General features: G+C 36.4%; 1 non-coding gene across 1 annotated transcript; it reads left to right on the top strand.

Moving 5' to 3' along the window:
- The first annotated feature begins 5,370 nt into the window (after positions 1 to 5,370).
- LOC122112920 lies at positions 5,371 to 5,496 on the top strand. The gene has a single exon (XR_006148300.1). It is a non-coding gene; the product is annotated as a U6atac minor spliceosomal RNA (small nuclear RNA).
- Positions 5,497 to 26,963: the final 21,467 nt, after the last annotated feature.

Below are 26,963 nucleotides of genomic sequence, written 5' to 3'. Positions count from 1 at the left end.
TTCTGTTTCCCCCAAAGTCAGCAGCCCTACTTTAACTCTCTATTTTGTTCTATTACCAAAGGAGGTGGTTTTTTTTTTTAAATACATGTATGAGCAAGTATTTTCTTGTAGTGCAGCAGAATGGAGATGCTCAAATGTTTTAACAAATCAGGTTTTCTAATTAATTTGAGTTTATTCAAACTCAGGGTATTGAATGTCTTTGATTATTCCAGAGTATTTCTATATATGTAACATTTTAAGATTGGTTTTAAACATGCTCATCTACATATTACAAAATTTTCATAAGTACAACTTTTTGGGGTTTGAAAGAGCTGGTAATCTCAGTTTAAAGTAGCAGCCTTGTCCATCACTAATTCTCTTCATAAAATCCTCTAAATGGTAATAGAATAAGTGAATATAAAATATCAAGTGATTCTTTGCCATATGTTGGGAATTAAAGTAGTAAGAGGTAGTTTCTCTATTTAGTGAATAAAATACTGAAAATCAAGAATTACTGCATCTCAGGTAGGTAATATTCATTATAACTATGGTTTTAATATTAGATAATCTGCATTAACATATTATTTATTTGTGTGCTAATGTAACCAGATAGCCTATATTTTTCTGGCAACCCTATACCACTTACTTTGTACAAAATTTTCATGTGTTCTCTTTTCATAATGAGAAGTTTGAACTTGAGTTAGTTTAAAGAATTTCCTCAAAGTCATAAAGTTTGTAAGTTCCACTTGACTTCAGGGCCAGGCTTCTAATTTTGTTTAATTAGATTCCTAGAGTTAGAGCTTCTGTGTGAGAAGTTAGATATTTTCATAGGTATTAATTATCAAATCATCATCATGAATTTCCATTCCCAACAACTGTCTAGCCCCCTTATGCCTCACCAACATCGGCATCATGGCTTTGAAAAATTTTACCAGTTTAGTAAATAAATGACAGAATAATATGTTTTTCTTTCATTCTGTGCTAAGTTTATAATGAAATTGTATCCTTTTACATGACTGTTTATATTTGTTATGAGGTTTCTTACTCATGTTCCTCAAGGCTAAAATTTTGACAGCCAGCTGGTATGATATTTTTACATTTCAATGATCACACTGGAGTGAGTATTAGAATCACCTGAAGAGCTTGTTAAAAACAAAAACAAAACCAAATATTGTACCCACTGGGTGAGGCCATATAATTTCTATTTCTAAGAAATTTTTAGTAGATAATAATGCTTGGAACCATACATTGAATACCACTGATCTACAGGAAGACTCAATTCTCCAATAGATACCATCTTGGTTATGAAGTTATTTACTAATTGCCACATGTTACTCATCTCAAGGTTATAACTGAGTGACAGATAGGAGAACTACCACAGTAAAAAGCTGAGGATTAATTTGATATAGCACAGAAGGGTGAGATCGGGGGACTATGGTTCAAAACCAGCCTAGGCAAGAAAGTAGTCCATGAGGCTCTTTCTCTAACTACCAAAAGGCTGGAAATGTAGCTGTTGCTCAAAGTGGTAGAGCATCAGCCTTGAGTACAAAAACTCAGGGATACCACAAGCCCATAGTTCAAGCCTCTTGACTGACAAAAAAAAAATCTATATATCTATGTATCTGTCTGTCTGTCTGTCTGTCTGTCTATCTATCTATCTGGCAGATATGTAAGCATAGTGGTATGTCACATATTCGTATTGGTGGATGATTCATGCTGTGGAATCCTAGACTTTCAAAGAACTCTAGAGTATAACAATTCACTTCTAGACTTTAATTTCTGAGGAGACCTCACTTTCTCTTGTTCATTTTATATCCGTAGTACTTAGAATTGTGCTGACATGGTGTCAGTGTTCACTAAATGTATCTTGAATGAATATTTTATGTCCTAAAAAACTGACAAAAATGGTTATGGAAGGTTGGAAAATGACACAGGCTAGGTTCTCCCAGGTAAAAGATAGTCTTGGGAACACCATTCTGGAATGGCAAAAATTGAGCTTCTTGACACAGGAAACTTGACTAAGAGAAAGTAAGAATGACAAAGCCATGTTAAGACTGGGGGCCTACGATAAAATCAACTCATTGTTTTGGCAATGGAGGGTTCTAGAAAAAGAAAGGCTGAATTAAAACATATCTTGAGGGGCTGGAAAGGTGGCTCAGTAGTAGAGTGCTTGCCTTGCATACATGAGACCCTGGGTTCGATTCCTCAGCACTACAAAAACAGAAAAAACAAGCCGGAAGTGGCGCTGTGGCTCAAGTGGTAGAGCACTAGCCTTGAGCTGAAGAGCAGGCCCACGACTGGACCCCCCAATAAAAGTTATCTCGATTAATGTTTTGGGTCAAAAGTGAAGAGATCATGGTAGTAATAACATAGCTTCGAATAAGCCTCTTAAGGCAAAGGGAGACAAACTACTGAGAAATGATTGATAAATATCTAACTGGGGAAAACTATTCCATCTGTTCAACACTTTATGTGCATATGAGATCTCTAGTTGATAACAATCAAGCAAGACACAGGAGGACTCTAAACCTAGGTACACTTATAGCCACAATTGTTTTGTGCATTGTAGATAGAAAATAGAAAAGTCTCTTTCAATCAGCCAGAGAATAATAAATGAGTAATTATCCTCTTTTGTTTTATTTTAATTTATTATTTATTTAGTTAATTAGTTATTGCTAGTCTTGGAGCTTGAACTCTGCCTGGGCACTGTACCTGAGCTTTTGTACCCAAGGTTAGTTTTCTACCATTTAAGCCACAGTGCCACGTTCAGCTTGGAAATAAGAGTCTCATGACCTTCCTGCCTGGGCGAGCTTTGAACTCTGATCCTCAGATATCAGCCTCCTGAGTACCATATGCCTGAGGCACTAGCACCTACCTAAGAATACATTTCCTTTTATGATTCAGAAAGCATCTGCATCTTGTTTATTCCTTTTTCTTTCAGGTCTGTGTTCTATGTTCAAAGGCCTTAATTGACATTGCTTTCTTGACTGATGGATTCCTCAATAAGTGATCACTGATGTTGTAATGTCTACCTCGGGTATGTAGAACCTTCACTTCTTTCTGTATTCCCATTCCATTTTCCATTTAATTTCTTGAGCATATGAAGATTATTTTTTCTCTTGGAAATATAAAAAAGACTTTAAATGTGTCCTTTTGGGGCCAATATTCCACTCTTACATTTACCTGCCTATACTCCTTTAATCATTTAGTACTAAGATTGAACACAGGAGTTGCTGCCGAGCACTTAATCACTGAACCATTTTGTATCTATATATTCTTTAGACTGGAATTCGCTGACTTTTTCTGAGCTTTCACCACACTCATACCTTTCCTGTCTCTACCACTCCAGTAGCTGATAATACTGGCATGCATCATAATACTTAGCTTCATCTTTTATTTTTTCAGTCCTAGGGTTTTTGCAGTACTCACCACCTGAGACATTCCTTCAACCGTATATTTTCTGGTTATTTATTAATTAATTGATTGTGTAGATACAGAGGCTTGAAATGAGATCTTCTCTACATTCACTTGGCTCTTTTGCTCACAGCTAGTAATCAAGAAGTTGAGCGACACCTCCAGCCCAACAGTTTTGCTGGTTAATTGAAGACAATCTTGCAGACTTTCTTCCTGGGCTGTCATTGTGATGTCTACCTCAAATGGTGAGCCTTAGATTTCTGACTCCTGAAAAGCTATGACTACAGATGTGCCCAGTGAATCTGGACTCAAATGTTTTTTCTTTCTTGCTATTGTTTCTAACATATTTATAAGATATTTCTTGGTTGCTTTGTATGTCCGTCCCCCATAGTATAACCCCTGTTTTCACTGTATTTGATGTTGGTATAATTTGTGGAGGGGAAGGGAAAAAACAAATTGTTTAAATAGAGATACAGGTGGACCCATTGCAACAATGAGATGTACAAGACATTAACAACTTGGGTGCAGGGTAGGGGGTTTAGCGGGAAAGGGGATGGTGGGGAGGGAGGATATCGGAAGGGATGAGAAGGGGAAACAAAGGAGGAGGCAATAATGCTTGATAAAAAATGTACTCATTACCTTTCACATGTAATTGTAATCCCTATGTATGGTATTTTCACAATAAAAAAGTTATTTACTTGGTCTCTTATAACTGGTCTCTTAAATGGAGCTGCAGCACCATTTCGGATTTTCTGGTGGTCTACCACTTGAGCCACAGTGCCACTCCTGGCTTTTTCTGCACATGTGGTACTGAGGAATGGAACCCAGGGCTTCATGCATGCAAGGCAAGTACTCAACCACTGAGCCACCTTCCCAGCAGTCTATTCGATCTTAAGGGAAGAAGAATATTCATAAAACATATTAAAGGGGCTGGGAAGGTGGCTCAGTGGTAGAGTGCTTGCCTTGCATGCATGAAGCCCTGGGTTCGATTCCTCAGTATCACATGTGCAGAAAAAGCCAGGAGTGCACTGTGGCTCAAGTGGTAGAGCGCTAGCTTTGAGCTGAAGAGCTGAGTGACAGCGCCCAGGGCCCAGAGTTCAGGCCCCATGACCGGATTCCCTGCCCCCCACAAAAAAGTGGAAGCACAGCCATGGCTAGAAAGTCATACCACACTGAGTGCAATGTCCATCATGCCCCTCCAAGTGCGTGGATGGGAGCTAGATGTTGAATTAAGTAGCTTTTTTGAGATGTTTTTGAATTTAGGACTGTCACTTCCCACTTCCATTAGTTTTTACCACAGGCCTTTTCATGTCATGAAATGTCTTTGAGTTTGGGGTAAGGAATTGTACAGATGATTACATCTTTCTTTTATAGCTTCTAACATGTCCATATTAATATGCTTTCCTCTTGTGTTCTTTGGAGCACATACTAGTAAATATTTAGTTGTCTTCCATGATCTTCTGGAGAATCATGACAAACAACTGATTTTTGTTTTGTTTTGTTTGATTTAATTTGAACAAGCGTTGTTGGCATGTTAAAAGTGAACAAGTTGACATTGAAAATACCTCAAGTGACGGCAAATGGCAAAAGATCACACTCAGTCATCCTAAGCACTCAATGTCTATGCCTGAACCTGGGATCATAATAGGAGAAAAGGACGAAAATTAAGGGCTGACACAGAAGAGGCATTCAGTGGTAATTTTAGCCTTCAGAGTCTCTCAGGGCATCAAGAGGATGCCTACTTGAAGGAGGAAATTAGAAAATAAAGAAGGAAATTCACTAGATTTAAAGCTTTGTTTGAGCAGCATGGTTCTGATGACAGCTGTTGAAGTTGTTAAGTGAGACTCTACTCAGGGCACACATTGTGAAACATTTACTTTAACCAGTCAACTGTCCTCCAAAATTCCCTCTTTTCTCTTTAAGGAGCCAGAAGTCTAAGATCACTGATCATTAACCAGAATAAAAATCATTTGGGCAGTGGTGAATGAAAGGAGAGAAGGTCAGCACTCCCGTTGACAAGGATGGAAGAGGCCCTTGGGCCTGACAACACGCACACGGTTAAGGCAATGCCACCTACTTCGTGGCATCTAACCATCGTTTTTCTTAACTACAATGAAAACTTTAAAAGCCTGAAAAAGAAAATCAAAGCAGAACTTAGGAAGTGGGAAGGATCAACATCATGAAAATGGCAATACTTCCCAAAGCTATCTACAAATTCAATATGATACATATCAATATTCGAACCTCATTCTTCAATGAAATAGAAAAGCAATCCAAAACTTCATATGGAATAATAAAAGGCCCAGAATAGCAAAAACAATCCTTAGTAGAAAGAACAGTGCTGGAGGAATATCAATTCCAAATTTCAAACTCTACTACAAAGCCATAGTAATCAAAACAGCTTGGTACTGGCACAAGAACAGACCTCAGAACCAATGGAATAGAATTGAAAACCCAGAAATGAACTCACAGACCTATAGCCACCTAATCTTCCATAAAGGAGCTAAAAAAATGGAAGAAAGACAGCCTCTTCAGTAAATGGTGCTGGCAAAATTGGTTAATCACATGTAGAAAACTAAAGCTAGATCCTTATCTATCACCCTGCACCAGAATCAACTCCAAATGGATCAAAGAACTTGGAGTCAAAGGAGACACCCTGAAAACATTACAGGACAGAATAGGAGAAACCTTAGGTCTCCTTGGCACAGGCAGAAATTTTCTTAATAGAGACCCAGAAAGGTTGGACAAATGGGATTGCATGAAGCTGCAGAGCTTCTGCATGGCAAAGGACATAGCTATCAAGATCAATAGAAAGCCCACGAATTGGGAGAAGACCTTCACTAGCCATACAATAGACAAGGGTCTCATATCTAAAATATACTTGGAACTCAAAAAATTAAATCCTCAACAACAAATCCTAAGAGAAACTACTGCCCAATAAATAAGTGGGCTAAAGACTTACAGAGAGACTTCTCTGAAGAGGAAAGAAGGATGGCCAATAGACACATGAAGAAACGCTCAACCTCCCTAGTCATAAAAGAAATGCAAATCAAAACAACATTGAGATACCACCTCACTCCAGTTAGAAGGGCTACTTATTAGAATGGCTGATTATTTTTGTTTCTTTGTATGTTCCTCCCCCATGGTATAACCCCTGTTTTCACTGTATTTGATGTCAGGGCCCTGAATAGACACTTCTCTAATTCAGGGAGGAGAAGGGAAAAAACAAAATGCTTAAGTAAGGATACAGGATAACCCATTGTAACAATGAGATGTATAAAACACTATGTTGAAAAAAATCTTTACAACTTCTGTGGCAGGCGTGGGCGTAGTTGTGGAAGTGGGAGGGAAGGGATGGTAGGGGGGAAACAAAGGAGGATGCAACAATGCTCAATAGGAAATGCACTCATTACCTTGCTCATGTAACTGTAACCCCTCTGTACAGCATTTTTATAATAAAAAACATACAAAATATCATCTGGCCAAACTTTTCCCTATTAGCTGAACAAAAGGAAGGCTACAATTGTGTGTGTGCGTGTGTGTGTCTGTGTCTGTGTCTGTGTTTCTGTCTGTGTTTGGAATACTTGCTTTCAACTTGGGACTTTGTTCTAAGCTCTGTTCAGGCACTTTGTTCATTTGTGCTATAGCACAAGTGATGTAATTTTTTAAGGTACATTGTCATCTCTCTAAAAAGAACCAAATCTTTAAAATGCAGTTTGCTATTACCACTCTTTTACTAAATAATTTCCATCCAGGCCGGGAGCCTTTGGCTCATGCCTGTAATCCTAGCTACTCAGGAGGCTGAGATCTGAGGATCACGGTTCAAAGCCAGCCCGAGCAGCAACAGTCTGTGAGACTCTTATCTCCAATAAACTACTCAGACAACCAGAAGTGGCATGTGGCTCTCTTAGTAGAGCACTAGCCTTGAGCTGAAGAACTGAGGGACAGCACCCAGGCCCAGAGTGCAAGACCCACAACCGAAAAAAAAAATGCATCTAGTTTTTCTACTACATTGTTCCTTCAGGACTGCTTCAATGATTCCAAAATTGAGGTGCTTCTTCACTTTTATGTCATCTATATGGGTAGAATTTCGCCTATCAAACATGGTTCCTATTTCTCTATTTTCCATGAAACTGTGATAATGGAGTCCTTTATTTCCCTTGTCTTTCCAGCTCTACTTTGAATCTGCTTCTGTTTTTTTTTTTCTAAAGTTGGTCATTATCTTTGATCCCTTTTTCCTTCCTTGAATTCTGAACATATTAACAATAATTGAACCCTCCCTAAATCTTCAAGATCACTTTTGTTTAGATTATGCTCCACAGTTATGTCATGTCATATAAGAATATGGCCATTCAGCGGCTGGGAAGGTGGCTCAATGGTAGAGTGCTTGCCTAGCATGCATGAGGCCGTGGGTTCGATTCCTTAGCACCACATAAACAGAAAAAGCTGGAAGTGGCGCTGTGGCTCAAGTGGTACAGTGCTAGCCTTGAGCTGAAGAGCTGAGGGACAGCACCCAGGCTCAGAGTTCAGGCCCCATGACCAGCAAAAAAAAGAATATGGCCATTCAAGACTCAGGAGATATTATCTGATCCAAATAGAATATCAGCCAGCTCTAACTCTCACTATCTGAGTGACTTTGGCCAATCTTTTCAAATCATTGGAAGCTTTATTTCCTTTCCTGAAGAAACTGAGGAATGAAGTATAATAATTGTGCAGAATCCTGCTTGATATCATTCGGAAAAAGCTGCGTCCTGGGGATTTAGTTTCTTACAATGTCGTTGGTACTTAGTAGCTACGTCATTTGAAAATCTCTGAGCCTATTTGTTTTTACCTATGGAATTAGCTTACCATCTGTTTAGCCTTGTAAACAACTTAATGGGTTTTCAACAAAGAGTAGGAATTGAATAGGTTTCTATTAGTAATATCATTAAGTAGTGATGTTGTTCATTTGAGTCTCACTGCAGTTAACACCAATTGGCACTAACAATTGCTGTTTGTATGAGAGATGATAGATTCAGGGCTCCATAAGAGTTCCTTTGATTCATAATCTAGTGATATTTATGACAGTACATTACTTTTGACTTTATAAAGTCTTGCATAAGAAAGGGAGTCTACCATCTCTCTTCATGTTCTATGCAAAAGCACAGGTGAGGGTCTATTCAATTCTCTGGGATCAATCAGGTCTTACCTTGTGTTCTAGATCTAGCTGGAGTATCAAAAAAGGTTATACGTCCGTCCCTCATGGTATAACCCCTGTTTTCACTGTATTTGATGTTGGTACAATTTGGGGAGGCGAAGGGAAAAAAACAAATTGTTTAAATAGGGATACAGGTGGACCCATTGCAACAATGAGATGTACAAGACGTTATGTCAAAAAACGAATTTTACAACTTTGGCAAGGGAGGGTGGGAGGGGGGGTAGGGGAGGTAGGAGGGCAGGGATGGTAAGGGGAAACAAAGGAGGAGGCAACAATGTAATTGTAACCCCTCTGTATGGTATTTTCACAATAAAAATAATAAAAAAGGTTATAAACAACACTTCAGGTGCTTTGTAGGAGCAAAGTGTGGGAGATCAGTCCCCTAACTGGTTCTGAGCATTGAGAAATGCAATGTAGATATACACACAGAAGGGAAAAGAACATTGGTAAATAAATCTGTGATTTCAATCATATTGTCAGTTTATAAAGTGAAGTATAACACATATAAATCCTGTTTAAGCCTCATCTTGGCTGATTTGGAAGTCAATGGAATTTGGAGGCCCAGGTAAGTCTTTTTTTGCGGGGGAGGGGGGGTCCGGTCATCGGGCCTGAACTCTGGGCCTGGGCGCTGTCCCTCAGCTCTTCAGCTCAAGGCGAGCATTCTACCACTTGAGCCCCAGCACCACTTCTGGCTTTTTCCTTTTTGCTTATGTGGTGCTGAGGAATCGAACCCAGGGCCTCATGTATGCAAGGCAAGCACTCTACCACTGAGCCACCTTCCCAGCTGCCCAGGTAAGTCTTTAATATTGCTAGTATATATTATTAAAACAGAACACAAAGATAGTAGGAACACAAAGATATTTTAAACTTGCTTCATGAATTTTATTTTTTTTTCCTTTTTTTATTTGTACCAGTTATGGGGCTTGAACTAAGGCCAATGTCCCTGAGCTTTTTTGTTCAAGGTTAGCACTATACACAGCTCCATTTCAGGCTTTTTGTTGGGTGAGATAAGAGTCTCAAGGACTTTCTTGCCTAAAGTGTCATTGGACCTTGATCCCAAGGTCTCAGCCTCCTGAGTAGCTAGAACTATAGGTATAAGCCACAGATGCCCAGCTCATTTTTCAATTTTTAAACATGGATACCACATATCTTTAATTGTTTTCCTGTTTTAATGCTGAATTCATTATTATGTACAAGATATTTTGTTTTTGCTTGATTGTAACAATTCAACTAAAATTATAACTGATAGCTATTTTAGCTAAATTTGTTTAAACCTTTAACTTAAAAAAATTAAAATACTAAATATGAAAGAAATTGATAGGTTTTTGAGCACATCCTGAAATCAGTATGTCTATTAAGGTCAATATAAATACTCTACTCATTGGATAATATAGAAATATATCGAAGTATCTGAAGCTTCAGAGAATTTCAAAACTACTCTTGTAAAATTTTATTTATAATCCATATTTACAAAAATTCAGATTTTCTCAGATTTTAGGCTTATTTTCCTAATAAATCTATCATGCATATGTAGAAAAGAAACTCATAGTACCTGTGTCTTACTCTGTATTGAATGAAATTATTTTAATTTGATAAATATCTCAAGAAATAATAAATGCTACTTGTTAGAAAATGAGAAGTCACTTTAAATTTACAGAATGAGAAGTCACTTTAAATTTACAAAAGTGGCTTTAGAAGATAAATATAGAATAATCTAAATGATAATCAATTATATGCTATTTAAGAATGGAAAACTAGGGAATATTACACAAAGTGGTTTTATAAGTGAAGATTTAACACCATTATATTATGAAGCGTTTATGCTAAACAAGTAGATTGTAACTCCTCTTACCCCAGGTTGGAAAAATTGGTAATTGTGATTTATGTAAGTTTATTCCATCTTAGCAAGTATTATATATATATACGTTATATATATATACATATACATGTATCTTATATATTATTTATTAAATAAACATAAAAGTTATTTTTACAAAGGATAGCATACATAAATTATCCTCAATATTTTCTCTGTATGTTTTGTAAGAATAATTGACACTAAAATCAAATGTTACAATTTTACTTTTTATAATATAAAATAAAAATTAGAAATGGAATATTTGCATTTCTTTTTGTTAAGCAATTGAAAATAGTCTAATCATTCAAAATGAAAGTGATTTTTATACGATACCCTAAAATATAATTAAAAATATAAAAAGATGTTTGTCTCTGAGAAGAACATATCTTACTGGCCTTGATTATTTTATAAATAAAATTCACTTTGATTTTAAAATGTTGTGACTTTCTTTCTTTCTTTCTTTCTTTCTTTCTTTCTTTCTTTCTTTCTTTCTTTCTTTCTTTCTTTCTTTCTTTCTCTCTCTTCTTTCTTTCTTTCTTCTTCTTCTTCTTCCTTCCTTCCCTCCTTCCTTCCTTTCTTCCTTCCTTCCAACTCCTCCATTGTAATCATCATCTTCTCTTCTTCTGCTGCTACTTCCTCCTCCTCCTTCTCCTCCTCCTCCTTCTTCTCTTCCTCCTCCTCCTCCTCCTCCTCGTCCTCCTCCTCCTCTCTTCTCCTTCTCCTTCTCCTTCTGCTCCTTATTCTTCTGCTCCTTCTGCTCCTGCTCCTGCTCCTGCTCCTGCTTCTACTTAATGCTTCTGCTTCTTCTTTCTTCTTCCTCCTTTTTATTTTCTTCTTTTTTTGGCTGTACTGGGAATTTTCAGGGCATTACATAGTGTAATGCCCTATGTGAGCCACTCCTGTAACCCTTCTTGCATTGTTTTTGAGGGAGGGTCATGCTTTACACGGACTGTGACCCTTCTTAATTGTGTTTTTCAATGTTGGATTGACAGGCTTCTGCCACTTTACCTAGATGTTGTGCTTCCCCAGTACAGGCTCTGGACACACCACCGTATTCAGCTCTTGGTTCAAATGGAGCCTCATGAACTTTTTTTGTCCCAGGTTGTATTAGAACTATGTTCCCTGAATCTCTGCCTATCAAATATCCTTTCAAGCTTAAGCCACTTCATCTAAACTAACATCTTAATAAAAGTTTTTAGAAGCTGGATGCCAATGGCTTATGCCTATAATCCTAGCTACACAAGAGACTGAGATCTGAGGATCATGGTTCAAAGCCAGACCAGGCAAGAAAGTCCCTGAAACACTTATCTCCAATTGACCACCAGAAAACCCCAAGTGGCAATGTGGCTTAAGTGGTAGAGCGCTCACCTTGAGCTGAAGAGCTGAGGTACAGCGCCCATGCCCAGAATTCAAGCCCTAGGACTGACCAAAAATAAATATATATAAACAAACAAAAATTATTTCGACTTTGTCCTGCTAAGAGCCAGGTCTTTTATTAATACTTTATTAAAACCAATATACAAGAAATGATAAAAATAATGAGATCACTTTTCAAGTTTCCTCTGACCAACGCATTTTTCTTGCTATGTACTTCTGATGTAATTTTGTTTCTCATGGAAACCCATTGTCAATCTTTTTCAGAGCCTCAATAACTTTATTCTTTAGTCTTGTACATATTAGTTATACTTCAAAACTACAAATTCCTTCCCAGCACATCTCTTTTTGACTTCTTGTTGCATAGATGAGACTATTCATATCCACATTCTTTCTACCACCTTTTTGTATCTGTTTGTGTAACTTTACCTTTGCATTGCCACATTTGTACTTTCAAAATTACATTTGTTACTCTGTTTTTAAAATTGATTCTAAAGGCTGAAAATCATGATTTCTCTTATGACCATGCATATACTCTTACTCTGTCCTACAAATGAATTGGTATGCCATGATTAGATATGCCCTCCTGCTTATTTAATCTGAATGCTATGACATGGAATGAGACTACCAACATTAAGGTTGATAGATTTTTCCTTCTTACAGTCTACCAATTAAACCATTGCTATATTGTTTAGTTAGGTTGTTATTGGGCAAAATTAAATTTTTCTTTCTTTATTTTTTCCCTATAGAAAGTTATAGATTTCTACAGTAAGTATCTTTTGAGTGTGAAATGCATCATACCTTCTCCTGAGGATATTTTTTGCGCATAGCTCACTGACTTCCTGTTCTAATTTTGACCAACATCTTTCTAGGCCAGCTGTGTAAGCGCCTTTTGGAGATTCTTTTTTATCACACTGCTTCTTGTAATTCATGTCTTTTTTTCTTCATAAAAATGTGTGAGCAAATCATATATTCTGATACACTGGAAATTTTTATTTTGATCTGATATGTGACCTTTGCTCTTGGTAAAATTATAGTTCAAAATCTTTGTTCAGAAATTCTGGAACATCCAATGTTGTCAATTTAAAGTGTACATGTGTAAAAATGGAACTGAGGAAATTGAGGGGATGGGTGGGGTTCGGAGAGAGGAAAGAAAGTGATGAAAAGGGTGAATATGCATTGTACTCATGAGCTGACATGGTGGCTTGGAATCCCTTTGTATGATTAATTAACATACTAAGAAGAAGGAAAAGGAAAAAAAGTAAAATCGATATTATTTTGTTCCCATTTCCTTAGAAGTGTCTTACTGCTATCACCAGAGAAATATTGAAATCATTTGCCATTATTTTGTTTCTGAAAGTTTGTAAGATTAAAGTTAGGACTGCTTCATATTTGAAGACCTGCATCTTTATTTCTGAGAAATACTTTTCCCCTTTTTGGTGATCTGCCCACTATTTTCTTTATTTTTTTTTCAGGAACACATGTTACATTGTTTGGGTATAGATTGTCTCAATGGCCTCTTCCTTTTTCTTTTTCTTCTTCTTGCTTATAATAGCCATCTGTCTCAATTGGGGCAGTTACATTTTAGTGGAGTATCCTACTGTTACATTCCAAGAATAGGAATAACATGTTTTAATATTTTACATTTTTTAGAATTTTTTCCAGTTTTTATTCTGAAAATACAGTACAGAGGGGTCACAATTATATGAGGAAGGTAATGAGTACATTTCTTATCAAGCATTGTTGTCTTCTCCTTTGTCTTTGTTTCCCCTTCCCATTCCTTCCCATCTTCCCCCCTCCCTCCACGCCCAAGTTGTAAAGTTCGTTTTTCTGCATAATGTCTTGTACATCTCATTGCTGCAATGGGTCCACTTGCTTCCCTATTTAAACAATTTGTTTTTCCCTTCCCATCCCCAAATTATACCAACATCAAATACAGTGAAAACAGGGATTATACCATGGGGAAGGGACATACAAAGCAACAAAGAAATCATCTTATAAATATGTTAGAAACAATAGCAAGAAAGAAAAACCATTTGAGCCCTTATCTTGGGGTTCATTTCGCCTAACATCAACTTATCTCACCATTTCTGCTTGTCTCAGATATATACTATTTATTAAATATAAGGAAAACCATGGGATCTATGTTTCTTTGGGCCTAGCTTACTTCACTTAATATAATTTTTCCAAGTCTTTCCATTTCCTAACAAATGGGGCAAATGCCATTCTTTCTGATGGAGGCATAGAATTGCATTGTGTATATATCCCACATTTTCTTGATCCATTCATCTACTGAGGGGCATCTGGGTTGGTTCCATATCTTAGCTATGGCAAATAATGCTGCAATAAGCATAGTTGTGCTGGTAGCTTTAGAATGGTCTTGTTTGTGATCATTTGGGTAAATGCGCAGAAGTGGGATTGCTGGGTCATAGGGGAGCTCTATGTGGAATCTTTTGAGGAACCTCCGTACTACTTTCCAAAGTAGTTGAACAAGTTTACACTCCCACCAGCAATGCAGTAAGGTTCTCTTCTGTCCACATCCCCTCTAGCATCTGTTGTTATTAGTGTTCCTAATTATAGCCATTCTAACTGGGGTGAGGTGGTATCTTAGTGTTGTTTTGATTTGCATTTCTTTTATGGCTAAAGAGGTTGAGCATTTCTTCATGTGTCTATTGGCCATCCTTCTTTCCTCTTCAGAGAATTTTCTCTTTAAGTCTTTAGCCCACTTATTTATTGGGCAGTTGTTTCTTTGAGGATTAATATTTTATACTGACTCAATTAGATTAATGCTTCTGGACAGCAAGGCTGGGTTGTTTTCTTCTGCCCTGTGAGTTTGCTAATATAGTAAACTTTGCACCATAGGAAGAGTCTGACTAGCACCCTGTGAGGGATGAGGCAGTCAAGTTTAGATTTTATTTGGAGAACAGAGTTAGTGATCCTGGTTAAAAGAGTTAATGATACACCTATTGTTTGCTTCCATTCTAGCTAGTTCTTAAATTAAACTTGCTATAGTTTAGGTGAGGAACCTTTTGAAAATTCCTGTGTTTCAGAAATTGTTATTTAGCTAAATTAGTTGGCTTTGGCACTGTGGAATTGTTATTTAGCTAAATTAGTTGGCTTTGGCACTGTGGAATTGTTATTTAGCTAAATTAGTTGGCTTTGGCACTGTGGAAGAGCCTCTGAAAACCTTTTGCTGGTCTCTCTCAAACTACTTCCAAAGTGAAAGCACAGCATCCATATTTTCTCCATTTTTCAGTTCACGTATTCTGAGTGATGGATCCTTAATGCCAAGAATAAAACATATGCCACCCTTGGCACCGGTGGCTTACACTTGTCATCCTAGCTACTCAGGAGGCTGAGATCTGAGGATCACATTTTGAAGCCAGCCTGGACAGAAAAGTACCCATGATGCTTATCTCCAATTAATCAATCCAAAAACTGGAAGTGGCGACTCAATTGGTAGAATGCTAGCCTTGAACACAGAGAGGCGTAGGGACAGAGCAGGGGCTCTGAGTTTGAGCCCCACAATTGATAAAACAAACAAACATCAGCAACAACAATAAAAATGTGACACGAAGCTCAAATGTAATTCTTATCATTACTTGTTTATATAATTTTTGACAAAAATAAGTTTGTCAACCAAATTTATTCTTTTAAAATGTAATCAATTAAAAATCTAATACATTTTGACATACAATTCCAGGCAAAATAATCCACTATCCTTATTTTATCATTTTGTAATTTCCCTTCCTCTCCCCAAATTAGAAAAATGTATATACAAGATGCAGGACACTGACATCAAATACAGTGAAAATGGGTTATACTGTGGGGGAAGAACATAACAGAGAAACAAAAAAAATCACATAGTGCATTTTAAATATATTAAAAACAACAGCAAGAAAGAAAAAAAAACATTTGTGGTCTTATCTTGAGGTTCATTTTACTTAACATCATATGGTCATATGTACATAGCTTTTGACCTTTTCTGCTTGTCTTAGACTTAGACTAGTTATTGCAAATAAGGGAAACCATGGACCTGTGTTTCTTTGGGCCTGGCTTACTTCAGTTAATATAATTTTTTCCAAGTCTTTCCATTTCCTAATAAATGGGGCAATATCACTCTTTCTGATGGAGGCATAGAATTCCATTGTATAAATATACTACATTTTCTTGAACAGATTGACCCATTGTAACAATGAGATGCACAAGACACTATGTTGAAAATGAACTTTATGACTTTGTTGGGGGGAGGGAGGAGGTGGGGAGGGAAAGGATGGTAGGGGAAAAACAAAAGAGGAAGTAACAATGCTCTATAGGAAATCAACTCATTACCTTACTCATGTAACTGTAACCTCTGTACAGTATTTTTCTAATAAAAACATATTAAAAATAATCCACTAATATCTAAAAGAGAGAGACATCTAAAAGCAAAATATAAAAGCTTCATTTTTTATCAAAATTACTTTATGACCTTGTGCTATGGAGTAAATTTTGGAACATGTACTCAAGGATCACACGCTATAAAATAAGGTATTTGACAGTAAAATCCAAATCTTCTGTTCTTTATGGAAGCTAGACTTCATTAAATATTCTTGATTCATTAAGCAGAAAAGTGTAAAGTAAGTTCTATAAAGGATTGTGTCAATTAATAAGATAGAAACCCCATGAAAAACTTTTTAATACATACCAAAAGAGATACTGTTTATTTGAATGTGTGTGTGTGTGTGTGTGTGTGTGTGTGTGTGTGTGTGTGTGTGTGTGTGTGTGTGTGTGTTAACCCCTCCTGGATCTTGAACTCAGGGTTCAGATGCTGCCCCTGAGTTTTTTTACTGCTCAAAGCTGGAGATCTACCACTTGAGCCACAGCTTCACTTTTCGTTTATTTTTAGTGATAAATTGGAGATAAATCTCATGTAATTCTCTGCCTAGGCTAGCTCCAAACAATGATCCTCAGATCTCAGCCTCCTAAGTAGCTAGGATCACCTGGCTGATTTGAACTTCTTCTTATAAACTTGGAAGCAAAATATATGTCTTATAATGGAACTAGAATATTACATAAATGTTAATGTAACTTAGTGACATATACATTTAATAAATCTGAAAAATATTTTGAACATAAAAACAAATCAGAACACATATTTCAAGACCTTCGTAACAATTTTAAAGCATAAAAAATCATCCTGGATGTGTTTTGTATCAAGTGTACACATAATGATTACTTGAATACTATTTGATTAATATTTAGTAGTAATGTGATTACTATTAGGATAGGTGAGGGAGGCAGTTAAGAGGATTGGTAGGTACACAGGTCATCAACTACATTTGTAATATTGTGATCAGGTAAAAAAATTAAAAAAAAATTATTTCAATGACATTGGAGCTTCTGAATCCTGTTGGAGCCTCAAGCCAGCTCCAACCCCATGGATAGACATTATAGTTATTTTTTGTTTTTGTTTTTGCCTCAGCTATAGCTGTAAATATGCTACAGCTATACCCTATAAGGCAGGTATTGCTAGCATTGTACTGCCCAGTACTAAGTACACTAAGAAATGTGGCATGTTTGAACATGGGTATTGAGTTCTTGGAGGGATCCTTTTTCAAGCAGGTAGCTTCTGTGAGGTTAAATCCCAAATAGAAACCTCTAAACTTTCCTTTGTTAGAAAATGAAGAGTGAGCAATGTTTTCCAATTCCAGACAAGTGTGTTAAAATCTTATCTTACCAATGATATGAGCCATGCATATGCTTTATATTTACTGCCTCTGTGTGTGTGTGTGTGTGTGTGTGTGTGTGTGTGTGTGTGTTCTGGGGGCAGTGTTTGTGCACACGTGTGTGTGCTGGTCTAGTGGGTTGTTAGCTGGTTAACATCCCCAAAGGTAATTTCCTAACACATTATGTTCAAAGGGTATGTATTTCTGATGTTAGCTTTTACTAGCTCAAATCACTATGGTGTCTAAGCAAAATCATTATAATGATTTTTAAGAGCATTTGACAAATTATATATAATTTTTGTCTATATTAGGTTCATTTTATTTTAAATGGTCAGTTTCAACTTTGACTAAGAAGAGCATTAACACAGTACTATATCCTAACTGCTAATTTTCTGAGTGTTTATATGAATGCTGTATTGGCGTTCTCACATTCTACCTCCAATCTCTGAATTAGATTCCTTGAGGCTGGAGGTGATATCTGTAACTGTGCTTAAAAATTTTTCCCTCAATGATTTTAATTATAAAATATATTTTAAGAAAAAATGGTTAAATTATTTGCATTACCATTCACATTTAGAGTTCTGGTTATTGCTTTATATTTCACTTCTACTTGCATATTGATTTATGTTGATTATCTGATATATTTGCATTACTTGATTAGAAGGTATATCATTCCTTACATCGATTTGTGTTTCTGTTCCATATAAGTAGAAGATTAATTTAGTTTTGTGAGCAATCATCAACTCCAACTCATCAAGGCTCAATATATATCTATAGTTACGAGCAACACGTTCTTTCATAACCCATAACCAGTGATCAGCATTTGCTATTTTTAGTTTCCTAGTAAAGTACTTTTATTATTTAAGAAACTAAAATAGGATATAGATAAGCACAGAAGAACCAGATGGAGTTGAGATATTTAGATCTAAGAAATTTTTTTAAATGTTAGTATTTATGAAATCTAAGGTATATTCTGATTTATTTTTTATCCTTAATGGGAGACCAAAAAGGGCTAGAGGGACTAATCTGTAGTTGTTCTTCAGGACACAAAGCTTGCTTGAAACTCCCAGGATAAGTCAGGAATCCTCTTCTTGGTTAACTACTTTTTACACACTAATTTTACCCATATGTTTTTGAAATTTGTCCTAACTTTCTGTTTTGCAGCTTTTTTGCTCCACACTCTTAATGAATTCTGTGTTTTTATTACCTCCACTATAAAACAATAGAGCTTGATTTTTACCTTAATTTGTTTTCTATAGCTTCAAGGTTTGTTCCCTCATATAAACATCTTGGATAATTGGGCACGTTTGTGTTCACTGTAGTCACACAGTAATGATCATATAAACAATGATACAGGCTTTTCAGACATTTTCTGCATAAAAAAAAATTTAGCCAAGAATTCAACTGCCTCTTTGTTCCTGTTATAATTTTCTCTTCTGCGAATTTTTTTCCAAGCCATTTGTTCTCTCATTAAAACACCCAAACATCAAATGAATTATATCTCTTATAGTATGTGTGTTAAGCTGTTAATTTTATTTTTGCTATTCTAAATGATAAATAATATTAATACTTTTATAATATTTAATATTTCTAATCTACTTAACTAGGACCCAACAAGCTATGCCCTCTAGGTATTTTCATTAGAAGACTATAGTGGAGAAACTAAAAATTCTTTCCTGAGTGGAAAATAACCTTTCATTATTCAACAGTGCCTTCTCAGAGTCTGAAGGAACTTTTCGAGGTACTCGAGATATAGTGGTAAAGAGAAAAATTTACATTCCTTATGGAGCTTACACTTCTGCATGTAGAGTTGCAAAATAACCTAATTTGAGAGGTAGAGACTAAGAGTTAAAAAAAAAAAAAAAAAAAAGAGAGCAGCTGCAGGTTGTGAAGGATATGGAATTTCACATGGAGAAGCAGTCAGAAAATTCTTTAGAGAAAAGACTACACTTGAATAATGGTCAGAAAAAAACATCGGAGGACTGGTGGAGCAGCTGCACACATGCGATGACCCTGTGAAAACAGTGTGAGGAGCTAGTGTTGTCTGGACAGAGAGAAAGATGGAAGAGAGGAAGGAATTATGCCAGAATTCATGGAGTATCAGATTATATGGAGCTTTCTTTGTTTTTAAATTTTATGTTATTGTTAAGATGTTGTACGGAGGGGTTACAGTTACATGAGTAAGGCAATGAGTACATTACTTGATCATTGTTACCCCTTCCCTTCCTTCTTGTTGTCCCACTATCCCTTCCCTCTGCCAGCTCCCACACTCCTACCCCTTGCCCCTCAAAATTGTAAAGTTTGTTTCCAATATACTGTCCTGTGGGTATCTTTGTTGCAATAGGTTATCCTGTGTTTTTGTTTCAGGGTTTTGTTATTCGCCTTCCCCTCCCCAGATTACACATATGTACATACAAGATTCAGGGTATCAAAATCTAGTATAGTGACAACAGGGGATATGCCATAGGGGAAAACATACAAATGACACAAAAACAACAAAAAATAATAAAATCACATGGTGTATTTAAAACAATAACAATAAAGACAGACATCATGTGTCATACCTTGGGGTTCATTTCTCTCAGCATAATCTTAAACTTGTTCAGCCACTCTGGAAAGCAATATGGAGGTTCCTCAGAAGACTCACATAGAACTCCCCTGTGACCCAGCAATCCCACTTCTGGGCATTTACCCAAACAATCACAAACAAGGCCATACTAAAGCTACCAGCACAACTATGTTTATTGCAGCATTATTTACCATAACTAAGATATGTAACCAACCCAGATGCCCCTCAGTAGTTGAATGGATCAAAAAAATGTGGTACATATATACAATGGAATTCTATGCTTCCATCAGAAAGAATGACACCACCTCATTTGTTAGGAAATGGAAAGATTTAGAAAAAAACATATTAAGTGAAGTTATCCAGTCCCAAAGAAATTTAGGTCCCATAGTTACACTTATTGCAATAATTAGTATACATATAGGATAATCTTATCAGAAGAGCCGAAAAGGTAAAAAATCATGTACATATATGGAGCTTTCTAAGTAATTAAAATGTTGTGTTTAACTCTGAGAAGGAGGATCCTCAGAAACCTAACTTATACTTAACAATGTGAGCCTCGCAGTCAGGACAAAACTTATAAATTGTATGAAGGAAAACAGTAGGCAGGCCTTCATTTTTATCCAGGTGAGGTATGCTGATGGAAACAGTAAGAAGATGAGAAAGGCGTATAGTAAGAAACTATGGATAGTGTAGTTTGGAAGCAGAATGGAGTTTTTGAATGAGAAATAAAGAATTTTCAAAAGATATAACCTGTCTGGGCAGAGAGATGGAAATAAGTTGTAATAACTGAGGTGGAGAAGACTTCCAAATCTTTTAGAATGGCAAAAAATGCTTAAGAATTACTGTGCTCAAGTGTAGCTTATCTTTGGTATATAGTTTCAAATGTAGAATCTTGTATTGGTTACTTTCTCATCACTGTGACCAATACATCTGTCAAAAGCAGCTTAAGGGAAGGAATATTTATTTTGGCTCAGTGTTTCAAAAAGTTCAGTTCTTGGTTATTTGGCCCCATGCACTTGAGCAGAACATTACAGTGGCCAGAGCAAGTGATGGAAGGGGCAGGCCATTCATTTCATGGCAGAGAGGATGCTGATAAAGAGGGAAAACAGGCAGGGATCAGGGTTAGATATAGTGCTCAATTACAGTCCCCAGTGATTACCTTCCTCTGGCTAGGCCACACCTCTTAAAGTTTGCACACTTGTTAAAATTGTGTCACCAGGTAGGTAACAAGTGTTCAGCCTACAAGCCTGTGAGAGATGTTTCATGTTCAAACCACAGCAAATCTATTTTTAATATAAACTTTTATTGTAAAGATACTGTACAGAGGGGTTACAGTTATATGAGTAAGGTAATGAGTACATTTCCTTTCAAGCATTGTTACCCGCTCCTTTGTTTTTCTCCTACTATCCCTTCCCTCCCCACCTCCCCAACTCCCTCCCTACCCCCAAGTTGTAAAGTCCATTTTCAATATAGCGTCTTGTACATCTCACTGTTACAATGGGTCAACCTCTGTCCTTGTTTCAGCATTTTGTTATTTCCCTATTTTTATATATGTTGGAATGTTGTTTCTGTTACAATGTGAATCTTAGAGTCATCAAAAGATGAAGCATCAGCTGTGATTGAGGATATATAAACAGTCTCCCCTTATCCTGAATATGGCCTGAGGGTATTTTGGGATGCCTGTTATCATAGCTCTCTACTTCCAACTAACTTTATGTGTGAGAAGCCTTTCTGCAGGCATGCTATGCTACCCAGGAAGTAAATCTAAGTTCTTAATGCCTTTTAAAGTAGTGTGATTGATAGCTGCAGAGGTTCTAGGTAGGCTCTGCTAGGTTTAGAAAGACCTTCTGTTCCGTTGCTAAAGATTATGCACTGTTTAAGGAGTTTTGTGAATCTTCTGTTGCCAACACCTGCTGTAGCAGGCGGCAGCATCCTCATAACTGAGTTGGCTGCCATCAGCTTTTATTCCATGATAGTATGTATTTTGTATGCTGATACAAATGGTAACTTGGTCCTTCCTGGATTAAAACAGTAGCAAAATTCCATATATCAATATTTCACTTTCTCTTAAGAATATAATTTGTATTTTAAATGTTTTGCCATTAATACACATATATATACATTTTGAATTTACAAACATTGGCTGAATATGGGTAAATGCTGGAAAGACTGCATTGCAGTGTGGGTATTCCTATGGTTAGAAAAGAAATTAAGTGTTATAGAAAAGCTCAGTAGGGAAATAAATTAGATGGGTCCAACAGTTTTGCCAGTGCTGTCTGGCAGCTTCATAAGGCAAAGTTTCTCATGGGATCCAGCATCTCATGGGATCAAAGCTCAGAGAGATAGATTCTAATTATTTGCAGTCTATTTCCCACTCTCAGAAAAATAGCATCCAAGAGCTGCGAAGGTGGCTCAGTGGTAGAGTGCTTCCCTTGTATGCCTGAGGCCCTGGGTTTGATTCCTCAGCACCACATAATCAGAAAAAGCCAGAAGTAGTGCTGTGGCTCAAGTGGTAGAGTGCTAGCCATGAGTGGAAGAGCTGAGAGACAGCACCCAGGCCCAGAGTTCAAGCCATATGACCAGCAAAAAAAAAAAAAAAGAAAGAAAGAAAAGAAAAAGAAAAATAGTATCCAATTCATGACTTAATTAGTCCCTCATCCATTTATAACTTATGATTCAGATTTTCCCAATAATGTACATACTATAGGTGTTACCAGAAGAGGGAATTATAAATGCTAAAAAAACAAGTATCACAAGCCTTACAAGTGATACTTCCATTTGGAAAAGAACGTCATGATTAGTTAAACTTATTGAGGGCAATTTGGAAAAAGTCAATACTAAAGTCAGATGAGTTAAAGTTCTACCTCCTACCAATATAAATTCTAGAAGAAATGACAAATTTTATGTAAGCATTCAAATTTTAAAAAGCAAGCACAGAAAATTCTAAACTTAAAACTTAAGGTATAGGTCAAAATGAAACAAGATTTGTAGACTTTTTTGTTTTAAACATAAGGAGAAAAATGAGAGAAGAGGTAACAAGCTTGATAAGAAATGTACTTACTACGTTACTTATGTAATTGTAACCCTATGCACATCACCTTGACAACACAAAGTTTAAAAAAATTAAGAAGGGCTAATAAAAATAAATATAAATAAACTTGAGAAGGACTCTCCTTGCCAAAAAGGACCAGAATAGCAGGAATTTACTTTAGAATGTTAAAAAATTCATATTACACTTAGCAAACCAAAGGTTACTATTTATTTGTGGTAACTTCTAAAAACCAATATGGAAAAGGTGAACACCTCAATGCAGATATGAACAAAGGACTTTAAGTAACATTTTACAAAAGAGAAATATAAATGTCCAAATGGTATTTGAAAGTGCACTCTCTCTAGCATTCAAAGAAATAATGAAAATCATGAGGAAAGGCCATTTTACTTACTAAATTGCCAGTGATGTTAACAGCCATTGTACCAAATATGTGGAGAGTCTGGTGTTTGGAGAACTACTCTGATATGTGATTAAGGGTTTCCTGAGCTGATGACAAATAAGTGTCTTTGTAAAATAAACTTTCAATTATAAAGATTTTGCTGTAAGTGTTTTAGTAGAAAATAAAAAAAGAAAGTACTGTCAGAAGGGAATTATATTCTCTTGTGTGTTTTTAAACGGTGCCAAATAGCCAGGCTTTGGCAATTTCAGGAATCCAGGCAACTCAAGGGACAGATCAGCAAAAGTCTTGGCAATAAGATGAATCAGTGTAGCTCTTGGGGGCTCCTTTTCCTAGAACAATGTCAGTGTTACTCTCCCTGCAATGGCTCAGTGCTTAGTAATATCCCCAGAAAGTTATTCCTGAAGTTGTTAAGACTCCACAATGAAGCTTTCTTGTGTGGGAAATATACTTCCAAAGAACTCAGCTGACTGACAATCATTTTTATGTAAACTAATATAGCAAAAGGGAATGGGGGATAACATCTACCTAGAATGATCAGAAATAGTGTTTTTGATAATACTAACTCAAAACTCAGACTCTATCCATTGGTCTTTAGTGTTTGCTATATGTTAGGAAATTGAAGTTTTTATGTAAAAGAATTATGTGAATTTCAACTAGTTTGGTGAAGAGGAAGCCACTTTACCGATTCAGTCTTTAGTAAGCACACCTTAATCAACCATCAGTTATTTATTGCAATATTTGTATGCCCAAATCTTTGTTTTAAAATACTCAGTTGTCAATGAAGACTTATCTTTCTAAAATGTCAATGAATAAAACACCCAAATTACATTAAAAAATAATGCAGTAATTTCTATATGAAAATGATATCTAAAAGTTTAGTATAATCATTAATATAAATTACTAGTTGAAGAACCCAAAGTAAATTGTCAGTGATGCTTTTTGGCTTCTTCTGAAGTCATTGGATTTCCAGCATGAGTAGGATTTGTGATGACAATTATAGAGTCTTCAGGATAAACTCTTAAAAATGTAAAAATGTATTAAGTCTTTCTTTGCCTGAGGCAGCTGTTGACACTGTTTTCCAAAATCACCTCAAAGAAGCAATACAAGCTGAGTTTGGAAGAGGAGAGGAACTCCTCCTGAAGCAGAGCAGTAAGGTTGTAAATGTAGAAGTCGTGGATGGAATGGATGATGTTTTCAAAGACTAACTTGGAGGGAATTACGAAATTCCCATATGAGTTCAGCTATCTGATGAAAATAGTTATGCTGGCATCCTTTTGATGGAAAAGAAGCCTAATGCTAAGATAACCCAACAAGGTCATCCATCACACATCAAAAAATTGGGTACTCAGGAGATTCATTGAATTTGGATTTATGTACTCATTTTAAAAATTCCAGCAAAAATAAGTAAAAGGTGCTAATGAAAACTTAATGCAAATATTAAAATATCTTAAATTTCAGGAACTTGTATAATTATAAAATAAGCTTCAGGCCACTTATCAATTATACATTTAAATTACTGGGGGACCAGTAATTGCAGTTGACACATCTTTGAATCCCCCAAAGCACTGAACACAGTGACTTGCATATAGCAAATACTCTGAAAATATTTGTTCAAAGAACAAGTTTTCATAGAATGCAAAGTATAAGAATTAAGACATGTTCCCTACCTTTATAGAACTTAACAGCTTTCAGGAGCACACAGAAATAGCAAACATCAATCAGGTGACACACTCATAATGTGCAAGAGATGAAAGGGAAGCGATAAAACATGCGTTTTATGATTTTGTAGAGTTAACAGCAAAATAGAATTCAAAGGAAAGATCAATGTGATTCTGAGTTGGGTAGAAGACTTAGTGAGGAAAGCAGGCATTGATCTTAGACTTTTAAGACTGGAGAAATTATTGAAAGTTGGAGCCAGAAAACATACGAGGCTGACTCAAATGTTGTTTACAAACTATCAGCTTCAAAGTACTTTTAAGAAATTGTTATTAATATTTGTGTCGTTGGACCAAACAAAAGGAAATAAGAGAAATGGTGATGACATAGCATACTTTATTCTAAACTTGTTTTATCAATCCCATGTGGAGCAGCTGCTTTAAAGCATCATCATTTATCCTTGCATGATGGAAGTACTAACTGTCACATTGCTAGATCTGTTAGAAGGAAATATGTCTTTTGGTTCAGTTAATTCAATTGCACAAGTATTTATTAAGCACTTATCTGAGCGAAGCACTATAGAATCAACCATGTACAAGCAATTAAAATTTAACTGGTTCAGAGAATATTTGCTACATCATTTCACTTTTAAAAAAGCTGACTATTAGCATATCCCTTCTCCATCTTCTTACTGAAGTGCTTTAATTTAGAGGCTTGAAATTGTACTGAAGTTGGTAACAACCAAGAGCAGATATCTAAACTTTCATACTGAAGATGGGCTTAGAGAAATAACATTAGTCTTTTAAAATTAATATTACCTTATGTATTTTCACATCTATTAACTTTATTTGCTCCTCATAGTCATCTAACCACAATTCACTGGACAGATACAAGTTTTAGTTTGCATATTGGGAAATGGAGGCTGAGATAGTTAAATGGATTTTCCAAGGTTTTATGACTGGCTGTTTGTTGGAAAGCATACCTTGAGTACATAATTTTTCCAGAAGAAAAATATGTCACATGCTTTTCAATTAATAATTCTATCATAGAAGTGAAAACATGGACTTATTATTAACTTGGAAATTTAATTCACAGGAAGTGGCGCTGTAGCTCAAGTGGTAGAGCGCTCGCCTTGAGCTGAAGAGCTGAGGGACAGCGCCCAGGCCCAGAGTTCAAGCCCCACGACCGACAAAAAAAAAATAATAATTCTCTTGGAGCCTCAAGAGTCCATCCTGTCCAGCTTTTGGCTGGCCTCACTGGACAGCAGGTGGACAGGAGAAGGTTTTCAAGTGACTGATACCTGGGCTGGCTGTGCGGAGTCTGGAGAGACAATCCAATCCATGTGATTTCTGTTCTCTGTGTAACCAGAACATGGCTTGGCTTCTTTTTTTTTTTTTTTTAATTTTATTTTATTTTATTTGAGAACATACTGTACAGAGGGGTTACAATTATATGGGCAGGATAATGCATACATTTCTTACCAAGCATTGCAGCCTCCTCCTTTGTTTACCCTTCACCTCCCTTCCCAGCCTCCCCCCTCCCCCCCACCCAATCATACCCTCCCTCCCCCCCCCCCCCCCCACCGACATTGTAAAGCTGGTTTTGACATGACATTTTGTACTTCTCATTGTTGCAACAGGTCCACCAGAATCCTTAAACGACTTGTTTGTCCCCGTCTCCTCCACATGTTATACTGACATCAAATATAGTGAAAGCGGGGGTTACACTGTGGGGGAGGGACATACAAAGCAACAAA

The sequence above is a fragment of the Dipodomys spectabilis genome, unplaced genomic scaffold (genome assembly GCF_019054845.1).
Source record: "Dipodomys spectabilis isolate Male_0828 unplaced genomic scaffold, ASM1905484v1 ptg000095l, whole genome shotgun sequence".
Taxonomy (NCBI): domain Eukaryota; kingdom Metazoa; phylum Chordata; class Mammalia; order Rodentia; family Heteromyidae; genus Dipodomys; species Dipodomys spectabilis.
The sequence above is the reverse complement of the archived record's forward strand: the minus strand, read 5'-3'. Positions and strand labels throughout refer to the sequence as shown.